Source organism: Acinonyx jubatus, chromosome B4, assembly GCF_027475565.1.
Source record: "Acinonyx jubatus isolate Ajub_Pintada_27869175 chromosome B4, VMU_Ajub_asm_v1.0, whole genome shotgun sequence".
Taxonomy (NCBI): Eukaryota; Metazoa; Chordata; class Mammalia; order Carnivora; family Felidae; genus Acinonyx; species Acinonyx jubatus.
The window spans coordinates 103,913,554-103,936,738 of NC_069387.1; the positions used below are offsets into that span (position 1 = coordinate 103,913,554).

Genomic DNA, 23,185 nt, shown 5'->3' on the forward strand with positions numbered 1-23,185 from the left:
GAAGCCTGTTTTTTGCTTGCTACAAATCTCCCTCCCTCCCTCCCTCTCTCTCTTCTCTCTCTCTAAGTGGAGAATGTATAATGAAATGTAGCCAAAGCAGAATATGCTTTCTCAATGCTGGGGTTCCATTTGCATTGCCTTCACCACTGGAAGCCCAGGAAGAAAACTGTGAAACACTTATGGAACTTGAACAGAGTTTCTAATTCATAATTTTACAGTTCCCCAGCTTACCCTTAAAGTGTGGCAACAGAGAGTAATCCACACCATATTGATTGAAAGATAATCCTCCAAAAGACTTTTCTAATATTAATTACTTAAAAACCCAGGGTCTGGATACCAGCTACTCTAATGGAGCAGAGAAGAGCTCTTTATGAATAAGAAAAAAAAAATGTAGATTAAAGTGGAAGAAAGAGAAAGGAATTAAAATATTATAGCCGTATACCAAATATTTTATATGAAAGCTTATGCATGTAGAAAATAAAAACTACTCTTAGTCGCAGCATTGTTAGCTGCCTATCCCGTGTTCATTTCTTCTTTAGAGATAACTATTAGAACACCACTATTAGAACTTTGTCGTAGCTTTTTGCCCAGATCCAGTTGATGGGTTGTCCTTGGTCCCAGCCAGGGATTGGCAAACTCTGGGCTCGGGGGCCAAATCAGGCCTACCATCTGTTTTTATATGGCCTGGGAACTGAGATTAGTTTGTACATTTTTGAGTGGTTGAAACAAATCAAAAGAAGAATAGTGTTTCATAATATGTGAGAGTTATATCAAATTTCAGTGTCCATAAATAAAGTGTTATTGGAATAGAGCAACACTCAATCATTTATGGATTATCTATGGCGGCTTTCATGCTAGAACGGCAGAATTGAGTGATTACAACAGAGACCGTATGGCCTGCAAAGCCTAAAATATTTACTATCTGGCCTGTTACAGAAAAAGTTTGCCGACCCTTGGTCTAAGCCAATTGTGATAGTCCTGTCTCTTGCTTTTCCAGGCTCCAATCCAGCTGGCAGTGCCCATGTGACAATGAAATGCAAGCAGAGGTCTGCTGGGGAAAACTCTGGAAAGTCTTTGCTCTCTTCATAAAAGGCTGGCATCTTAACACCCCTCAGGTTTTGAAAATAAAAGTGAAATCTGGATGTGACAGCAACCATCTTGCAACCATGGGGTGATGAATATAAAAGTAAAAGCTAGCACCCTAGCAAAAAAGGAAAGGACCCTGAGTACCCGATAAAGTTTGTAAGCAGCTGAATCAAGGCCAATACCTGCTTTACTGCCAGACTTCCCATTATGTGAGAAAAATTACCCTTGTCTGTAAGGCAGTCCTTGTTGGGCATTCAGTCACCTGCAAGCAAATGCCTTTCTTACCTACATGCCCTCCTCTTTCTTTCCTTAGGTGTAGAACCTCGTCAGTCTTGATTGCATAGGAGGACTTGCAGCTGGAGAACACTTCCCGGTATTTTTATAAAATGCCCAAGTGAGTAGCCATCCAATCTCTCCACAGGTAAAGTCACTTGACGTTGCTCATCCTACCAAACTAGTCTCCCCAGTGGCATTATCTTGATACCTGGGAAAGTGATTATGAGAACAGTCTATTTTCCTTTGTCATTACAGTTCACAGCAGAAGTTCGTTATACAGATGTTGATAGTGGCACCCTTCTCCCTGTACCCACCTCCCCTCCACCTAAGTTACACATTCTACCTTTTGTTTCCCTGGATTGTTTAGGTTAGAATGCCTTTCCCCACTTATATATATGTATTATGTCAGTTTATGTACTCAGCTCTGGGCTTCTTAAGGACAACACCATGTCTCATTGACCTCTGTCATTCTAGCATCTAGCAGAGTGTCTCAGATAGGTGATGAAAGTAGGCAGCACAGTTGTTAGATGAAAGAATACAATGTGGAACACAACAAATAATCCTTTTTTAAAATTATTTAATGTTTATTGGTTTTTGAGAGAGAGAGAGAGAGAGAGCGCGCGCACGCGCGCGCGCGAGTGGGGGAGGGGCAGACAGAGAGGGAGACCAAATTTGAATCAGGCTCTAGGCTCTGAGGCATCAGCACAGAGCCCGACATGGGGCTCAGACTCACAAACTATGAGATCATGACCTGACCTGACCTGAAGTTGGATGCCACCCAGGTGCCCCAAATAATTCTTTAATTTAGCAGATGTTTACTGAGTGCCTAATTTGTGCCCTTTTCTGGGTGATGGGGATAAAGTGATGAGTAAAACTAACATCATCACAAAAGCTAGCATTTATTGAGTACTTTCTAAATACTAGATACTATTCTAAGCACTTTACAAGTATTGGCTTATTTAATCCTGACAATAATCCTGTTTTGGGAGCACCTGAGCGTCCGACTTCAGCTCAGGTCATGACCTTTAGGTCCGTGAGCTTGAGCCCCACATGGGGCTCTCTGCTGACAGCTTGGAGACTGGAGCCTGCTTCAGATTCTCTGTCTCTCTCTCTCTGTCTCTCTGTCTCTCTCTCTCTCTCTGCCCTACCCCACTTGCACTCTGTCTCTCTCTCTCTCTCTGTGTCTCAAAAATAAACATTTAAAAAATTTTTTTCAAAATCCTGTTGTCATTCCCATTTCACAGATGAAAAACCTGAGACACAGAGATGTTAAGTACCTTGACTCAAATCACATAGTTATGTGCTTGAGTTAGAACTGGAATTTATCTGCAGTAGATCTAGTTCCAGGATACTACTTATTTTCTTACACCATATTTCCAAGCTGCTTCTCTGATACACTACGTGCAGGGAATATGGTATGAAGAAAACAAATGTCCTCCATTATGGGATTCCAAACCATAATAACGTAAGATACAGTTTGTACAGAACTAACTTCTCTGTACCTCAGTTTCCTTATTAGTAAATTGGGATCATAATATTTTCTAACTTAAAGTGTTATTGTATGGATTGCATGAATTAATGCATGTAAAGTACTTAAAGAAATGCCTGGAATATTTTAACTGTAAAACAGAGTTTGGATATGATTACTGTTATTGTTGTGGGTGGTTTTATAATTATTACATTACAATAATAGTTACATAGCTATTATTACTATCCCTATGCTCAAAGAACATGTAATCAGACCATAAATTAAATTATCTCACAGATGATTGTATAGTAACAAATAGTGATTAGACATTAAGCAGGTAGATCAGTCAGGACTCTCCAGAGGACTAGAACCAAAACCAAAGCCAATGGCATAGATGATTAGATGATAGATAGATAGATGATAGATAAGATAGATGATAGATAGATAGATAGATAGATAGATGATAGATGGGGCTATTATAAGGAATTGGCTCACAAAATTATGGAGCCTTAGAAGTCCCAATAGTCCCAAGATTTGCTGGAGAGCCAGGAAAGCCAATGATATAAATTGTGGGCTAAGTGAGACTGACCTTTGCCCCAGGTCAAAGATAGGCAGAGAGAGAAAATTCTCCTTTACTCAGTCTTTTGTTTTATTCAGTCCTTCAGTGGATTGGATGAAGCCTGCTTGCATGGGAGCATACTCTGTTTACCAATTTAAATGTTAATTTCATCCAGAAACACCCTCATAGACACATTCAGAATGATATTTCGCCAGATGTCTGGGCACCTGTGACCCAGTCAAGTTGACACATAAAATTGATCATCACAATCGCTTCTCGGCCTTTTGGCTAAGATCAAGTGTAAAATTGATCATCATAAGTCCACCTTTTGTTAACTTGGCACTGATATTCATCTCCTTAAACTATACTTAATCTCCAAATGCAGATCATAATTCCACTGAACATGACAACCATTCTGCAAATAACCACAAATACAGTAACCTCTTCCCTAGAAGAGAAGGTAAAATCCTTGAGTGATGTCTATTCCTTTCTTGATATCCCATAATTTAAGTACTATGATGTAAATTAACAATATTTATATTCTGGGATATGAAGTCAATGCATCTTATGTTACATAAGCATATAAGAGAAGGAAGAAAGCAATATTTGCTTAGTCTGTAGGTATACATATATATCACATACACACACAAACATATTCAAAACAAAATAAAGAGTAAATAGTCATGACAATTACAGTCTTTGTTTCTGTAACTAGTCACATGATCATAGCTGGTATTTATAGCTACCTTTCCCCACTACCCATTCTGCATTCCCTTGGCCTTTATTAAGTACCTCAGCTGGTCTTGGTTCTTTACCTAGTGGGGTGACCTAAACCTCCATTCCTGAAGGGCATGGATCATTAGTAGTCCTGTCTGGATTGGGTTTTTATACTTTTCCATTGACCTTAATCACAGGGCATGGTAATACTAAGAGATACCCTGAGGAATCTCTTCTATTCCAGATATACTCTTTCTCACCTCCATTGTGGAGTAGTAGTCCAATTTCCCCTTGGTGGTCAGTATCAGTCACTTGAGCCAGTCTTTACTTGATTCAGAGGCATGAGGAGTTTAAAGTGGATGGGCACCATTCCTAACTTCCAGTTCAATGGAGTCATTGTTGTATCCCCTAGTGAAAGCATTCCTTCTCTGGAACTAAAACTCCCAAGCCAGTAGAGCATAAGGTGACAAGAATAGGAAGAAAAATTTTTCTTGTGGGTTACAGGCATAGCTTGGAGATATTATGGGTTTGGTTCCAGACCACCGCAGTAAAGCCAATGTCGCAATAAAGTGAATGTCGCAATAAAGCGAGTCAAATGAATTTTTTGGTTTCTTAGTGCATATAAAAGTTATTTTTACACTATACTGTAGTCCACTAAGTGTGCAATAGCATTTATGTCTAAGAAGGTTGTATGTAATGAAAGGAAATGATACACTGGAAACTGAAGTGGAGAATTATGAAAAAGAAAACATGAATACAAATGGAAAATTGAGACAAAATAAAAAGATTGCAAACCAACCTTTTTGTTTAATTCCTCAATATTGAGTGAGAACCCTTAGGAAAAAAAATATAACAGAAGCCCTTCTCAGAAGATTTTAAGGGGCAATAAAGTCAAAATGAAGACTGACGGGGTTTTCAGGAGCCCCAACATCTCATTCTAGCTCTGGCACCGTCTTCAAACCAGTTAGGAGCCCTTGGTCTCAGTTTTTTCTCTTATGAAAGGACACAAAATTGTTAAGTGAAAAGACTCAAAGTTAAGAATCAGCAATCCTTAAGTCTTTCTCTGTCACTTGACCTTGGAAAATTAAACCTTTCAAATCCTCAGTTTTTTAATCTGTTAAATGGAGATAATGTGGAACTGAAATGATATATGTGATGTGTTTCACAGAGCACTCCATGACATTTGAAAATGTTCTATAATGGGAACTGTTTAAAAACAAGTTATCGAAGTAAGTCATCTTTAATGTCTCCTATGGTTCTAAATACTGATTCTTTGAATGGACTCATTTATCATGTGACATGTTAAGAACTGTGACTCTTTTATGTGTTTGCTAGAAGAATTTCTCTCTGAATCACACAACTGATTGCATTCTTTGTTTAACCACTAGGGGACTAAAGTGAAATAACTACAAACCTACAGCAAAACGGACTGTAAAAGTGTAAATCCTTGTAAAAGAATGGGCTACAGATGAAAAGCTTTGCCTTATTTTCAAATGAAACTAAATTTGAGACAAAAACTTAAGCCAAACTACTACAGTGTAAAAGGAAAGCACGTAAGAGCTCTCTAGCTCTTTCTCCCATTTTCTGCGTTGCAAAACATGATAATAATTCTAATAAAGAATTAATTAGAAAGCTACTTTATATCCAAAAAAATTATGATGAAAGGATAACTCTTCCAATGAACATCATTGAAGTTTATAAGAAGAAAAACAGAATACTTTTTCTAGGGCATATGATGGTTTGCTGGATGGGGTACTAGCGCGGAGAGATGGGGTCTGTAGTAATTGGCCCCGAAAGCGTCTTAGATGCTGCCAAAAGAATAGAAGAATTGGGGATGGGATAGAGACAAGATACGCCATTTATTGAAGACCTACTAAGTGACTTAAACTGTGTCAGTGGCTTCCCTTTGTTTTCTCGCTTGACTCTTTCATCATTCTGCCAAGTAGTTCAACTCTTTCTAATTTAGCAGGAGGGAACCAAGATTACAAGAATTACAAGGATTGAGAAACTGTCCAGGATTCAAACTGCTGATAGGTAAGTAGATATACTGTGAGTAGAAAATGAGTTTGTCTGACTCTAAAACTTATACTGTTTCTCCTCTGCCAGGCTGAGAGGGTGTTTCTCTTGGGGAGCCAGCTGCAAACCTATTACAGCCAGGCTTGCTGCCATTTATCACCGCTGCAGTACTTGCCATCCTTGTGATTGGGACACAAGGTGTTTAGCTGACCAGGCATGGCAAGGAGTTTACATCTCTTCCTTGGTCTCTTCAGTGGGGTGCCAATGTGGGGAGCAGCAGTAGTGAAAACAGTCTAGGCAGGTCCCAAGGATGCCCGCAGATGGCCTCTTATCACACCTTTTCAAGTTCTCTGCAGAGAGGGGAGAGGTTACTGCCAACAATAATGTTAAAAGCCACTTGTCCGAAAGCAGTACTTTTATCCTTCATTGAGAACTTCTGTACATATACACTTTGCACACATATATATTTTGCACACACACAATTCCATTAATTCTCATGGCCATAATTTGTGGTTGTGAGGGGGATACTAAAGCAGAGAGATCGAAAGTGCTAGCAAATGCAGACTCACAGACACAAACCAAGGTCTCCTAACTACTTTCTATTACAATCCCAAAACTCTCTAGATGTCTGTCTGTTTTAATATAGTTTGCCAGTTTCACTGGGGAATTGCAAAGCTTACTTCCTGTTTGAAAGTAAGATCCTTTACTTCCTCAGAAGAAAGATTCTATATACAAAACATAATGGCATAGTAATGAGCTCCCTTGACTGAATCAACCATCTATGCATACCCTCAAGTATTACCCTCCCTTGGCTTCCTACGGTGTCCACAGTAAAGATCAACAGGAACAGTAGGAGGCTGGGAGAGCATAGAAATGGAAAGTTCAAGAAGGTTGAATTACATATAAGAATAAGCCCTTATGAATAGTGAAATCTTGGTTCAAAAAAACCACCTTTTTTTGGAAGAGCCCCTGGGTGGGAAGAAATGACCCTGTTACTTAGATACAGATCTGAAACTATGAGCGATCTCTCCCTTTTTAGTTTCTTGTCTTTCAAAATGTGTGATCCTGCTAAAATAGTCCTTGGCCAATTGAACATCCATGGAACAAAAACATAGATGGCATTTGAGTAGGTAGGAGATTCTGAGAATTTTTTTAGATGAAGCTTCTCTGTTTTCATGCTAATTGTATTTGATCACTGATACCTTGAGAGCAGTGCAAAGTATTCATGGGAGTTGGAACTAATGTGTATCAACAGTTTGATGTAAAAAATAATTTCTACCCACCTTGTATTTGCTGACAAGAGATGAGAAACATTGTTGTGCAAATATAATAGGAAAATCCCTTTTGGGGCTCCTGATGAATCATGTAGTAAAACATGAGATTTGGGTACGTGATTGATTCATTTTTATTCCATTATTGAAAAACATCAAGAGCTGAAAACCGATGGAAGACCAACCGAGTTCATCACAGATATTCAAAATTATAGACGTGGAGAAAAGAAAACATCTATGGCAATGATTCTGAACTAATACGGAAAATGAAACATTACTTGATCTCAGATTACTTCTTTTAAATCAGCTTGGGAAATGACATAACCATATTTAATTCCTCTGAGAAGAATTGTTCGGTTCCAACCATCTGCTAAATTAAGCAGCAGTGATTATAATGAACATTTACAACAGACCCAATTCAAAAGAGGATAATAACTTTACACATAAAACAAAGTCCTGGGAGGCTGTTGCAATCTCGAAGATGAAGATCAAAATTAGGAGAACAGATTTTTCAGGGTACTGGAACGCTAAGGGTGGTGAAGGTCAAAGTGCACCTCACATTTCCTTAAATTTTTATTTCCTTTTAGGAGAATTAGCCACCAAGTTCCATCAAACTACCACTTGTCCAGATTCTTTCCTTTACCATGTTTCAAAAGACTACTAGTTTTTCTTTTGCCAGGTAGTAATGTCGATTTTGTTTCTTAACTCTTTATTTTCTCCCTCTCTGTACAGGTGAACGAATCTCTGTCATAACTTCTAACAAATTTTAGGAAGACCCAACAAATTAAAATAGCCAATCTGCCAAGTACCAGTAACCCTGAGAGATGTATTATTAATTACTCTGACAGTTCTCTTCGGTCCTTAAATGGATGTTCAATGTTTCTGCAGTTTTCTGGCACTGTTTATAGATATGTGCAGGTCCACACACGTTTTCCATGGAACCAGTTGCCTTATAATAGTATTACTAAGGTGACATAATAATAATAATAATAATAATAATAATAAAATAATGAGGAGGAGGAGGAGGAGAAGGAAGGGGAGGAGGAGGAGGAAAGGAGATTTTTGGCCTCGCCTGCTTGGGAATGCTGCCTATGTCCATTCTTCAACCAGGGAACCTATTTTCATAGCACAGGGTCACATTTTAAGTATTGACAGGACTCCTCATCAAAAAAATGAAAAAAAAATGTGTTTATGCCTAGCCTCAGATTCACAGAAAATAAAGTGCCTTAGAATTTCTTTTCCCTCTAAATGCCAACAAAGCTAATGCAGCAGCGGCACTAAGGCATCTGAGAGAGAACTAATTTATGCTTTAGATTTTCAAAGACATAGTTCTAATTATGTTGCTGCCCCACTGACAGAATGTGAAAGCCCGATAAAAGACTGACCTCCCTCTCTTTCCTTATGCACACATCCACCACTGTGAAAGATATTGAGTCTTTGCAAGAGTCTCACTTATGAAACTCCTTAACTGCACTTTACGGTCTATGGAACAAAGAGGTCTGGAAATTGATTAAAAGCACTAATTATTGTAATTGTATTTAGAGATGTGATTGGCAGGGAAGATGCCAGTAAAACTCTAAGGGTTCTCCATCTCTAGTAACATGCTTACATATTAATTTGGTAGAATTAAAAATTTGAAGATTACATAATGAAAACAATATTCAGATTAGGAGTCCTAGTGAGGTTAATAAATACAGAGCTCCTAAATGTCCTTCCTTCCTTTTATATCATCAACTGTACCTAGTGGAGTCAAAGGGAAGTTTAACAAGACTTTCTTCCTCTTTCTGGGACTGATATCCTTAATGCCATATTGGGATGATTCATTTCAAATGATATTGAACTTTGTGAGACCCTAAGATCTGTGAGAAAGTATCTACCTAATATCCATCCATCCATCCATCCATCCACAAAACACTTATTCATTCAACAAATACTTCTTCAATCACTACCATATTCCAGACACATAGTGAGTAAGAAAGATATAGTTCCTTCTCTCATGTGGCTTATATTCAAAATAGAAAAGACAGAATACTGAAAAAGAATGATTGATTAGATACTTTCGACAGGCACTGTGTTAGCATCAACAACGAGGCAAGATTTTCACTCGAGTGCCTGTCCTAGTGACATTGTAACCTGGGCAAATGGAATCCTAGTCTTTCTAAAGGTTCCCACGCTACATCAGTGACTCTGAGGCAGAAGTCTCCAGACCCAGGAGACCACATTGCTGGTGTAGCATATATCTCTGTGGTAACCAGGGAGGATAAATGCCATAGCTTAGATGATGAACAGGAGTGTCAAGAAGAGGTAAGCAAGCGCTCAGTGAAAAAGCTGGAAGTGTACCATAGCCACACAAATGGCCATTGTTTTTGCTGAAAGACGTGGTGTTCCTCTCATGACAAATGTTAAATTGAATATCATTTTGCTTGTTTAAATGACAGGCGGTAGGGATTGTTGCTTTGACTTTCAGCAAAAAAAGTGAATGCACACCAGACGGAGAGAAGGGAATAGATGAAATACTGATCCTGCATCTATCTCCCTTTCCTCTCTAGTAGCAACGGTTATCTGAGGTTTTGCTTCTTCCCCAGGGCACTGACAGTAACTGCTTAGAGGGTCCACAAACTTTAATGCCCTCCCCTGTCTGAAGATTTTTTCCTTTGCCAACCTGCTCTGTTGCTGCAGATGCTGCTCTGGCAGACAGCAATAAATTTTCAGGTAAACAGGAATTTACAATCTACTTCAATGTTTATATACTAAAAATTGTCTTTCTGCTTTAGCTTTCCCAATAGTTGGCCTATGCTGAACTAGCTCTTCAATTCTGAGGCAATATTTGCTCTGTCTTGAAGAAGAACCAGGTTCATAGCTGAGTGGATCTTCTGCAAATGAATGCATTCAATGAATTATTTATCGAAACTCTTGGGAATATAACCGCTGCCTTGACAATAACATAGCTTTGGAGTGAATTATGGGGTCTTAGGATACGGGCCCCAAGGAATTTCTGAGGAGGAAAGGAAAGTAATATGTTTCATAACAACACTGGGATAAGAGCAAGAAAAGTGAGAAAGATGATAGTTTTAAAGAGCTGCCTCTTTAGACTGCTTATGTTTTAATGATCCATGCCAGGTTTATATTCAAAAAGGATATTCTGGCAATGAAATAATTAACAGAATAACTAGAACAACTAGCCAAAATTTGGGAATTCAGTCAATTCAGGGACTTAGGATCATGTTGACAAAATAACTCATTTTATCAAAATCAAATTTTGGGGGGAGAGATATTTCCAGACATGTTTATTCAGCTCTGCACATTTACATAGCATAAATAAGTAATTTTCTTAAGATGTAGAACATTTGTAGCTACTGCTAAGGTATAGGCAAAGTTGAACCCAGATGTTTTTACAGAAAGTCATAGATTGTTTACAAAGCTTGATCTCTTTTTGCCTTATTGGAAGATCCCTTATTTGCCTCTGCCCTTACTTGTATATCAAACACAACTTGCATGTCTGCATTCTAGATGCAACTAATAGCATGTACCTATGATTTCCAGCTTTGCCACCTCACATGGAATTGTGACAATATTTTACTCATCAAGTCTTCATTTTGTGATCTAGTGACCAAACACTCAAGTGTTTGCATGATAGGGCAGCCATATGAGTAATGGTACTTTATTTTTATGACTCTGCTCTACCCACTCTGTGATAAATTGACACTTTTTCACAAGAGCTTGTAAACGTAGAGCTCCTGACTAAGACATGGCATTCTGCCTTTGGGGTCACTTCTCTGATTGTTCCGGTGATGTCTCCTGCCCCCTCAAAAGCCTAGTGTTTGATTCCAAATCTGGTTAGCCCTGCTTCTGGCTTAGACTATTGTGTGACCTGTCCCTGTTCCATTCTACATCAACTATGACTCCAGATGTATAAAGCAGACTTAATATTATCTCAGACCACATGTGCTTCCATGGGTCACAAGGCCTTGCTGCTCTATGCTCTCAGTCTTTTAGAGATCTGTGGTAATGGGACTCTCATTTTATTATTTTATAATTATTTTATAATTATATTTTATAATTATAATTATATTTTATAATTATAATAATTATTATTATTTTTTAAATTTTCATGCCTTTTGCCATAGATCTCCAATGGTCTATTAGGAGTTGGGAGCTGGACTGCAGGATCCAGCACCCCCTACCTAGCATTACTTACAAATGTTTCTCTGACCCTTTCATTCTTCGGTGACTCTTCATTGAACATCTACATACTAGGCATTGTACTAGGCACTGGAAATAGAGTTTTGGACAAGACAGGCATTGTTTTTGCCCTAAGGGGGCTCAGGGAATGATAGATACAAATAAATAAGCCACTCAGTAAATTATTGTTTAAAAGTAGATGTTGAAGAAATAATCACAAATGTAAGAGTTGTTTCAAAATGGGAAGTAGAGATTGCCATGAGAAGGTATAATGAGGGAAAACTAACCTCAGAAGGTCAAGGAAGGATTCCTGAGGAAGTAATATCTAGGCTAAGATCTGAGAGATGAGAAGGAATAAAATAAGTAAGTGGCTGTGGGAGAAACTGGGGAAAAATAATGGTGCCTCAAATAGAAGGAAGGTGTGTGAGGATCCTACACTCCCAGAGAGTGAAACCCACCTGAGGAGGTCAGACGAGAGTGGTATACTCTCTTCAGTGAGACTGGAAAGGCCAATGAAAACCAGATAGAAGGGTCTTGTAAATCATAGTAAAAGGCTTGCACATTGTTCCCAGATAATGAGAAACCATTGAAAGCCTTATTAAAAATATTTCAAAATATGAAATATTCTAAAGGTCCAAAATAATGTAAAAACAATCCATTAGATGACTCTTAGTCACCGCTGAGCCTGTTATTTTGCATGTACTTCACTTTGTTTTTTTAGAAAGAAAATGTTTCATTTCAGCTAAAATCTCAAATCCATATCCTTTCTCCTCTTTCCCTCCCTTTCTTTCCAGATAACCACAATCCTAAAGTTGGAGTATATCATTCTTGTGCAATGATGAGGTATCTCGTGAAACTCAAGATATATAATCCCCATGACCCTGCAATCTGTCTTCTTGCTATCTGTTTTAGAGAAACTCTCATGCAAAAACACAAGAGGCATTTTCAAGAAACTTAATCACAGCAGTGTTCACCACAATAAAAAAATAAAAGTGGTACCAACATAGCAGCCCTCAGTAGAGGGATGAATAAAGAAACCCTGGTTTAGTCACACAATGACATCCTATTCATCAGTTGAAAAAAATGTCTTAGAGCTTATGAATTGATGAGGATAACGTTAAAAAATGAGATGCTTCGTTAAGAAGGCAAGTTTCAGAAGAATATATAGTATATATTTCATGTATGAAAAACTTAAAAACATAAATAAAATAGTATCCATTATTTATGGAAACAGGTATATGTAGTAAAAATATAAAACCATTAAAGACTTCTAATCAGGGAGATACATAGTAGAAATTGCATTTTAAAAGTTCAGTCTGGTTATAGTTTTGAGACTGAAATCAAGAGGGTAGACTAGTTAGGAAGATATTACATCTTAACTATAGAGAACAACCTGAGGGTTGCTGAAGGAAAACGAAAAAAAGGAATCTACTATAGTAGGATAGTTGAACAATGACTGTAGCTGTGATTAGGGAGAAAAGTAGCCCAGTTCTAGAGCTATGTATTTATTTGTTGTTTGTTTTTATTTTAGAGAAAGAGTGTGTGACCAGGGGAGAGGGGCAGAGGGAGAGAAAGAGAATCTGGAGCAGGCTCTATGCTTAGCATGTAGCCCATTGTGGGGCTCGATTACACGAACCTGGGATCATGATCTGAGCTGAAATCAAGAGTTGGACACTCAACTGACTGAGCCACTCAGGTGCCCCATCTAGAGCTACTTAAAAGGTAGAATTTTTAGGATATGGTTTTGGGCTATGACAGTGTGAGGGATGGGAAGGAATTGAGTGACTTTCAAGTTCCTAGCTTAAATAATTTGGTCACTCGTGCTTCTATTTACTGATACAGATGACAAGGACTGAGGTGACAGCTTTGGGAATGGCTGGAGATGATAACCAGTTTTTTTGAAAAATAAGTTTGAGTTGCTTTCTCCAAGCAGTTACGTCAGGAATGTATGAAAATAGGTCTAAATGTCTACTGAGAATTTGGAAATTAAGATGGTTTGTGAATCATCGGCATATACCGTGGGAGGTAATTAATTTTGTAAGAGTAGCTGAAGTTGATTAAATAGAGTACATGGGATGAGAAAAATGTATGGCCTAGGACTAAGCCCTGTGGACAGTATGATGTCATGCTTGCCACGGAAGCTGGGAAGGAGAGGTCATAGACATAGGGGGAAAATAAAGAGGGACTATGGAGTGAGGAAGGCCAAGGGAACAAATTATTTCCAGAAAAAAAGTTGTAGCTATCAGTTTTGAATGCTGTTAATATTTCGAGCAAGAGAAGGAATGACAATTATCTGTTGGATTTTGCTATGGTATCATTGGTAATCCAAAATTGAGCATTTTCAATGTTAATTATACTTCAAATGCATACATACAGACATCATATATACATAAGTGAGCATTTTCAGAAGAATGTTTGAGCCAAAAGCCATGTAGGGTGTGTTGACAATTAAATGGAGGAGTGGAAATGGAGACAAACAAGATGTACAGACATCTTGGGTAGTTTGGGAAGGAAAGGACGATAATAGGTAGGTGCTAGGGGCCTAGGAGGGGGTAGGGAGAAAGAATAAGTGTTTTGTTTTTATATATTTGTTTCTTTAAGATCAGGCAAATTCGAACATGTTAAATTGCTGCTGTGAAGAATTCAGTGAGAAGGGAGAGGCTGAAGATGGACAAAAAGATAACCAGTGGGTGAATTTCCCCCCAAACTTCAGAAGATGAAATCCAAATCATTCAAAAATGATTTTTTTGTCGAATTAATTGCTAAATGAATTGGAAGAAGGATTGCATTTCTCCTGAAGTAGTGGGAGAGGAAGAGAGATGTATGTGGATGTCAATAGGCTTACTGATTTGGGTAGTGGGAAGTTGAGAGTTTTCATTTCTGATTGTGTCTAACATCTCTCTGAGGTGGGAGGTGAAAACATCTGAAGAAAAGGAGAGGGGAGGGTTTTAGAGGTTTTAGGAGAGCAGAGTGTGCAATATTTGTTGCGAAGAATTGGAATAAAGGCTGGATAGGGAAACAACATAGAATTTCTGTCACTGTTTAGTTCCAACTTGAGGTTGGAGATTTTGAATTTATGGTGGTGCTAATCTCCTTGGACCACACTGTGTATCTACACTCTATTCCCTTTGGATTAATTCTTTCACAAGAGTCTTCTCATTTCCTCCCACAGACAGACTACCCCTCCAGATGTGCCACACATGGCTGAATTTACGGTCCATATAAAGCTTTGGTCAGCTTCTGGGAACCTACATTATTTTTTTTTAACTATCCCCAGCATCATCGAAAAACCCTATATGATGGTGCTATTCTAAAGCTTAGCTATCTCTAAGTGTTTTGTAGGCATTCATGAGCTTCCAAATTTGTTGTGTTTTTAAGCCCCTGAAGAAAGAATTCAGTATTTCAAAGCTCTCTATGAATGGCAATGTGAGACTAAAGAGTTCCATTTTTTTAGGAACGATTATACACTCTGTGACAAAGGTTTCACCAACTCTGTGCTGGAAATAAGGGACCTGCAATGTGCCTCTAGAGTGTGGCAATGTTTATGTTGTACACATTTTTATTGTTGTCATTTAGGCATATTTTTAATATGGGAAAATGTAATAGGTATTCAGAAGTCTGAGAACACTGAAGAGTATTCTAGTATGGTTACTGTGGTCTGATTGACTTAGCCGCATATTGTCACACATTTGCTTTTCCATATATTCAAAAGAACCAATGTTTTCTTTTTAAAAGTGACTTCATCTTCCATCATAAATGTCTCTACTCTAAGGCCTGGTGAGAGAATTCCTTGGAAACCAAAGAACATTTAGTCATTTAGTGTGTATGTGGGTGTTTTTCTCTTTAATTTATGAAGCCCTTTGAACAAGTAAATTAAAAAGTGGTGTGTTAGTATTCCACATTTGAGAATTTGTTTCATAAGCAAGTTTATAATTTACGGTGTTTGTGATCTTCTGTGAAAGTTATGTCTATGCATTGTGAATACTTGAACCATTTTTGCTGGATTTTGATCAGAAGGATATAGAATGATCTTCAGTTGTGGAGTGAGAAAACTTGAGTTCTGGTTTTAACTCTGATACTAACAACTATAACCTTGAGTAAGTCTTTGTCTGAGCCCCAGTTTCCTGACCTGTGAAAAGAGGAGTTTTATTAGGTGACTTTTAAAATATATTCCAGATCTTAATGTCAATTTTAGGAGTTGATACAGCTGTTTGGCAGCATTAAAAAAAAAGCCTAATATTGTTAAGGTTATTAATTCTTATATGGTACAATTAAAAACATGCATGCTCAAGCCTGGGGTTTAAGGTCTTAGTATTCATTCACTCACACATATTTTTATTCAATAGTGAATATCAGAAATTTGGGGAGCAATGATGAACAAAGAATTTATCAGTCCTCAGGCAGTTCTCATTGTAGCTGGGAAGACAGACATGTCAGCCAATTATTGGAATAAGTACAGATGATCCTGCAATAATATTTACATCTCAATCTTCTCTTCTTAGTATATCCAACTTACTATGTGAAATCTTCATTTGGTTATCTTATAGCACTTCAAACTTCACACAATTGACTACTCTGCTCTCAAAACCAATCCCTCTGATTTTTTGAGGGGGCGAGGGGAATAACAGCACCATTCAAGTAGAAATCTCAAAGTAGAAATGATCAAGTAGACCTCTAGGAGTCTTGCCTGATTTCTTCCTCTTCTTCATTATTTGCATCTAATCCATCAGCAAACTGATCAAATTATGTTCAGAGCTTTCAACTCCCACGGCTACCACCCTAGTCCACCATCATACCTTTCCTGGACCCCTGTAAGGACCTCCTTGCTGCTCTCCCTACGGCTAATTTTGTCCCATTCCAACCTATTCCCCAAATGGAAATTAGAGCATTGTGTTAAAATATGAATTCAATCATGGTGCATGTATTCCTGGAACCTCTATTGACTTCCTGTTGTATCTCACGTGAAACCCAAGTACTGGCATGATCTGCCCGTTCCTACATCTCCAGTATCATCATGACACTTTCCCACTTGAACATAAAGCTTCAGCCTAGGTCAAGTTATTATTCTTCAGGTTTCCATTCTGATATCGTTTTCTCAGAGATGATTTACTCTCTATTTAGAGAGTACTTCCTCACCTCTTTGTGTATTTCATTAGCACCTGCTCTTTTTCCTTCAGATCAGTTACCATAACTTTGAACTTGACCGTATTTTTATTCCCTTATTTATTGTTTGACTTACCCACTAGAATGGCATCTGTGTTAGAGCAAGAGATTTGTTAGTTTCATTTACTTAGCTTCTATCATGGTTCTTATTGCATAAATTATTATATGTCACTTGCAAAAAAATCATCCCAGTTATTATGACATTTTTATATTTTGCAACCTGAAAATATTGAGGAAATTAAAGCAACAGGTATTTCTTGACATTTCTTATTAATAATGTCTCTAAGGCTGTTACTAATTATGCAAAGATTGGCATGATTAAAATAACAATTTGCAATTTATTATTACATTCTTCATTCTTTAAAACCATGCATCTATGAAGAACCATAAAAAGAGAAATTATTAATTGTACCAAGTCCAATTCCATTTTAGTAGTTATTCATATAGCAAGTTGTGGAAGAGTTTTAATTAGTAATGCACTTAATGACTGTCTAACAAATTTTCATACCATTCAACTTTTACTCCTGTACTCAAAAAAATAAACAATGACCTTCCTTCTGATTAACTTTTTACTCATAAAAACCTAAGTACTAATATGCTGGTAAATTGCCATCAGTTTTGGTGTGAAGTAATTTACTTATTTTTGGTCTTTTCTATTACATTGTGATCTTATTTATTTTTTCATAAGATCTAGCATCACATCATGATGCTAAATCTTACATTTATAAATAATTATTAAACAGAAGGGGAGATATCAAGATAATAATTTTTTTTTCATTTATATAGCCATTTGGTGTTAATGAAAATTTGTGGGGATGCAAATTACAAGCCTTAAGAAATATGCCTATGGATAGCTCACATTTTATAATAATAAAATATAGCATACTTTCAATAGTAGATATACAGAGGACTACTTAGACTCTGTTAATATAGAGCTATCTCTCTCTTGTGGTATTCTCATTTCCTGGAGTGTTCATAGCTCTCCTATAAAGATACATCGCATCTCCAACAATCTTGGTATGTAAGAGTCTATCACATACTAGGTGCCTAATACAATTTTGTTGACCCGAAGTGAAATAGTTCTCCAAGTTATTCTTCAGTCTTGCAATGCTTATACTCTATGCCATAGGAATTATCAAAACAGATCAGAATTCTTTTTTTTTTTTTGTATTATAAAAATAGAATAATCACTAACATCTTAGGATTATTTAGATTTGAGTGCACATATTATGAAGTCAAAATTACAGAAGCATATACAGTGAAAAAGAAATTTCTGTCTCACCTCTCTTCCCCACTGCTCCATAATTCTCCAGGGATTTCTGGTATCACCAGTTTCTTGCATATCTTTAGAGGTATTCTACAGAATCCAGATGAGTATACATGTTCATTATATTTATACAAGTTAGAGATTTGGCTTTCATAATTTTTCACTATATGTTATACCTCTAATAATGTAGAGTTCCTTGTTCTTTGTATGACTGCATAGGATCCTATGGAAGGAGGCTGCAATATTGTATTAACTAATCCTGTATTGATATTGAGTGGTTTTCGATCTTTTATTATAAAACTGCTTGTTTTCGTTCACTTGGGTGGCTATCACAAAATGCCACAGATGGGGTGGCTTATAAATGACAGAAATTTATTTCTCACAGTTCAGGAGGCTGGAGGTCCAAGATTAGGATGCCAGCATGGTTGGGTGAGGGCCCTCTTCTGGGTTGTAGAATTATCCTTGTGTTCTCACATAGCAGAAGGGACAAGAGAGCTCTTTGAGGTCTCTTTTGTAAGGGGTATCTTGCATTAGTGGGGACAGATTATAGCACTGCTGTACTGAATATTCATGGATGTTTCTGTGTGTGTATAATTTCACACATGCACATATATCTTTACCCAAAATATTTAGAAATAGCATTACTATGTTAAAAGCTATGTCCATTTTAAAGTTGAATAGTTAATGCCACAGAGATTTAATGCCATTAATTTACATTTGGACTTGCAACATACAAGGATTCTTTTTCTCCATCTCATCAAGAAATTGCGGATCAAAATTTTGATATTTGTTACATCAGTATTATTATTATTTTTTTTTAGACATTGATCTAGGACTCTAGCCTAAGCAGTAAGATATGAATCAGAAACAAGAGGAAACAATTTTTATATTTCTTCTGAATTCCTCTTTTAATCTATCATTACTACTTAAAACATTGGTTGCTTCAAACTCTAAATTGTTTTCCAGTGGTAAGAATGATGCAGTGCAGACCTATCATATATTTTTACCTAGTTCTTCTTGTGCCTAATGGCATATGTTTGTTAGTGTATGAACTAAGTCTGTGGTGATGGAACAAAGAAAGTCTAACTGACCTATAGAGGATTTTAATGCATTTTTCCCTGATCCATTTATTTCTTTTCTGTGTATTTATTTTTGATGGGGGGGGGCATGCTTTGGAATGACATGCTTATCAACTAAAAGAATGTAGCTACATGTTGGTCACTATTACCATTTTAATATGAAAATTCATATCCTGAATGGTGCCAATCTCTTTAAAAATTGCAGTTCATTTCAAATGTTATTTTTCTTCACTTACTTATTTTGCTTCACTGTGTAATGTGACACTGACAGAAAAGTTCAACAATAAGTTTCCGTTTTAAACAGCTATTTAGAAGCGCAACATCTGAAGAAGTTCATTATCTGTGTGCAACATTCGGTGTTGAACTAATTTGTAAATCTCACAAAAACCTTAGAAAATATTTATTTATTTATTTATTTTTTATTTTTATTTTTTATTTTTTTTAATATATGAAATTTATTGTCAAATTGGTTTCCATACAACACCCAGTGCTCATCCCAAAAGGTGCCCTCCTCAATACCCATCACCCACCCTCCCCTCCCTCCCACCCCCCATCAACCCTCAGTTTGTTCTCAGTTTTTAAGAGTCTCTTATGCTTTGGCTCTCTCACAATCTAACCTATTTTTTTTTTTTTTTCCTTCCCCTCCCCCATGGGTTTCTGTTAAGTTTCTCAGGATCCACATAAGAGTGAAACCATATGGTATCTGTCTTTCTCTCTATGGCTTATTTCACTTAGCATCACACTCTCCAGTTCCATCCACGTTGCTACAAAAGGCCATATTTCATTTTTTCTCATTGCCACGTAGTATTCCATTGTGTATATAAACCACAATTTCTTTATCCATTCATCAGTTGATGGACATTTAGGCTCTTTCCACAATTTGGCTATTGTTGAGAGTGCTGCTATAAACATTGGGGTACAAGTGCCCCTATGCATCAGTACTCCTGTATCCCTTGAGTAAATTCCTAGCAGTGCTATTGCTGGGTCATAGGGTCGGTCTATTTTTAATTTTCTGAGGAACCTCCACACTGTTTTCCAGAGTGGCTGTACCAATTTGCATTCCCACCAACAGTGCAAGAGGGTTCCCGTTTCTCTACATCCTCTCCAGCATCTATAGTCTCCTGATTTGTTCATTTTGGCCACTCTGACTGGCGTGAGGTGATATCTGAGTGTGGTTTTGATTTGTATTTCCCTGATAAGGAGCGACGTTGAACATCTTTTCATGTGCCTGTTGGCCATCCGGATGTCTTCTTTAGAGAAGTGTCTATTCATGTTTTCTGCCCATTTCTTCACTGGGTTATTTGTTTTTCGGGTATGGAATTTGGTGAGCTCTTTATAGATTTTGGATACTAGCCCTTTGTCCGATATGTCATTTGCAAATATCTTTTCCCATTCCGTTGGTTGCCTTTTAGTTTTGTTGGTTGTTTCCTTTGCTGTGCAGAAGCTTTTTATCTTCATAAGGTCCCAGTAATTCACTTTTGCTTTTAATTCCCTTGCCTTTGGGGATGTGTCGAGTAAGAGATTGCTACGGCTGAGGTCAGAGAGGTCTTTTCCTGCTTTCTCCTCTAAGGTTTTGATGGTTTCCTGTCTCACATTCAGGTCCTTTATCCATTTTGAGTTTATTTTTGTGAATGGTGTGAGAAAGTGGTCTAGTTTCATCCTTCTGCATGTTGCTGTCCAGTTCTCCCAGCACCATTTGTTAAAGAGACTGTCTTTTTTCCATTGGATGTTCTTTCCTGCTTTGTCAAAGATGAGTTGGCCATACGTTTGTGGGTCTAGTTCTGGGGTTTCTATTCTATTCCATTGGTCTATGTGTCTGTTTTTGTGCCATTTTAGAAAATATTTTAATTTGATTTCTATTAGAGCATAATTTCTATCATGCCTGCACCATCTATCCTTTTTTTTAAACATGCCCTTTTGCATTAACGTGCCGTCTCAGGCAAGCTCAAAGAATCCTTTACAATAGTGCTTTATCAGATCTATACCACAAATACTTGCTTATTTGTATGGTCATACTTATATTCATATATTCAATCACTTACTAACAAGCACTCAGTATGTTCACTGAGCTGATTCCTATGGGATTTAAACAAGATTATTAAACATATATTGCTTGTCTTTGGAGAGCTCATATCTTCAGATGTTGAAATAGAAACCATGTCAATACTTTCACTGGGAATTTTGTTTGTACCTCTCAGTTTCCTTTTAGATCTGAGATTAGATAGATAAGTAAATATATCTGTATCTGTATGCATTCTATATCTACATATATATAGGAGGAGAGAAAGATTACAGTCATAAACTTCTTTTAAACATTTTAAAACTACAGAAGTTTATGCTCACTGTATAGATATTGAAGAGTAGAGAAGACATAAACAGTAGAAAAAAATCCCATCCATTAACTTTTAGAGAAAGGCAACCACAACTCGTATCTTGGCATACTCTATATCCTTTTCGTCTTTTCTCTAAGTATGTTCTATTTTGTTAAGATCATACTATAATATTAACTTTTGTTGTTTCATTCAATGTGTAATAAATATTATTACAGTACTTTTTATTTATCTTTTTCTTTTTTTAATGTTTATTTATTTTGAGGGGTGGGGGAAGGGGAGAGAGAGAGAAAGGGAGTGAGAGAATTCCAAGCAGGCTCCACGCTCAGCACAGGGCTCAGGCTCACACACGGTGAGATCATGACCTGAGCCAAAATCCAGAGTCGGATGCTTACCTGACTGAGCCAACCAGGCGCTCTCTACAGTGCATTTTAAAAACTACAAAATATTCTATCTATAATTATACCATAATTTACTATGACTCTACTTTTCATTTTTTTTAATGTTTACTTATTTCAGAGACAGAGGGAGACAGAGCATGAGAGGGGGAGGGGCAGAGAGAGAGGGAGACACAGAATCTGAAGCAGGCTCCAGGCTCTGAGCTGTCAGCACAGAGCCCGACGCAGGGCTCGAACTCACGGACCGCAAGATCATGACCTGGGCTGAAGTCCATCGCTCAACGACTGAGCCACTCAGGCGCTCCACTATGACTCTATTTTTAAATACCTGGATTATTTCTACTCTATGTTAATATATAACACACTGTGATCACTATCTTGTGGTATGCATCTTTGTCTGAGTTTTTTTCTACTGGGTAAGTTCATTGGACCTTATGATAGAATATTTTAATTCATTTGAGATGTGTTGTAGCATTCAGAAAGTTTAATAATTTTTAATAATAACTAAATTTACTGTGAGTATTTCAGGCATGTTTTCTCATGACTCCTTTTTAGTAGGCATTATTATTATTGATCCTTTAAAACTCAAGGTATTAGAGAGCTTAAGTAACATGGCCAATTTTACAAACCTTGTTTTTGCTGGGACCAGTTTTCAAGCCTAGATTTTTCTGGCCATAAGGATATACTTAAATAATAGGTATGTAATTTCTCACAGTTCTGGATGCTGGAAGTCCAAGATCAGGGTGTTGGCTTCTTCTGAGACTTCTGTCCTTGGCTTGCAGATGGTTGCCTTTTCGCTGTGTCCTCACACAGTCTTTCTTGTCTGTATACATGTCTGTGTTCTAATCTCTTCTTATAAGGACACCAGTCATATTGGGTTAGACCTTATTTCACCTTAATTACTTCTTTAAAGACTTAGTTATTATTATCTGTAGATGATATGACCATATAGCTAGAACTGTACCCCAGCTTGAATTAGCTGAAAATCTCTTCAAATTTTGAGGTATTTTTTACAATACCTCATTTACATTGATTTGTTCTTGCTCCTTTCTCTTTGGGTATCTCTAATCTTTTATCACATAGAAATATTTAGCCTTAGGATCAATTGACCATGAAACAGGAGATTTTATATAATACAGTTTCAAAAATGTAGGTATTCACCCATTAATGGATCCTGGGATCAATGTGGGGGTAAGGCGAGTGTTTTGCACAAAATAGAATAGATCAGAAATTAAATAAGTTTTGTTTTGTAAAAGTTTTGTTACCATTCTGTGTGTGTTAAGTTGCAATAAAATGTATTTTTAATTGTAGGTATGTAACAAAATTTTTTTCCATCATTTTTTTTTTAGTGAAAAAAACTTCTTAAACCTCCT

The 23,185-nt window shown here is 37.1% G+C and overlaps 1 long non-coding RNA gene across 1 annotated transcript in view; it reads right to left on the bottom strand.

Annotated features, from left to right (window-relative positions):
- Positions 1 to 304: 304 nt before the first annotated feature.
- The window catches only part of LOC128316446 (uncharacterized), a 28,108-nt gene continuing 5,227 nt past the window's right edge, over positions 305 to 23,185 (bottom strand). Inside the window, exons 3-4 of the long non-coding RNA XR_008300372.1 lie at positions 18,021 to 18,095; positions 305 to 1,570 (exon numbers count right to left, since the gene is read on the bottom strand). This is a non-coding gene — a long non-coding RNA (uncharacterized LOC128316446). The remainder of the gene's footprint in view (positions 1,571 to 18,020; positions 18,096 to 23,185) is intronic.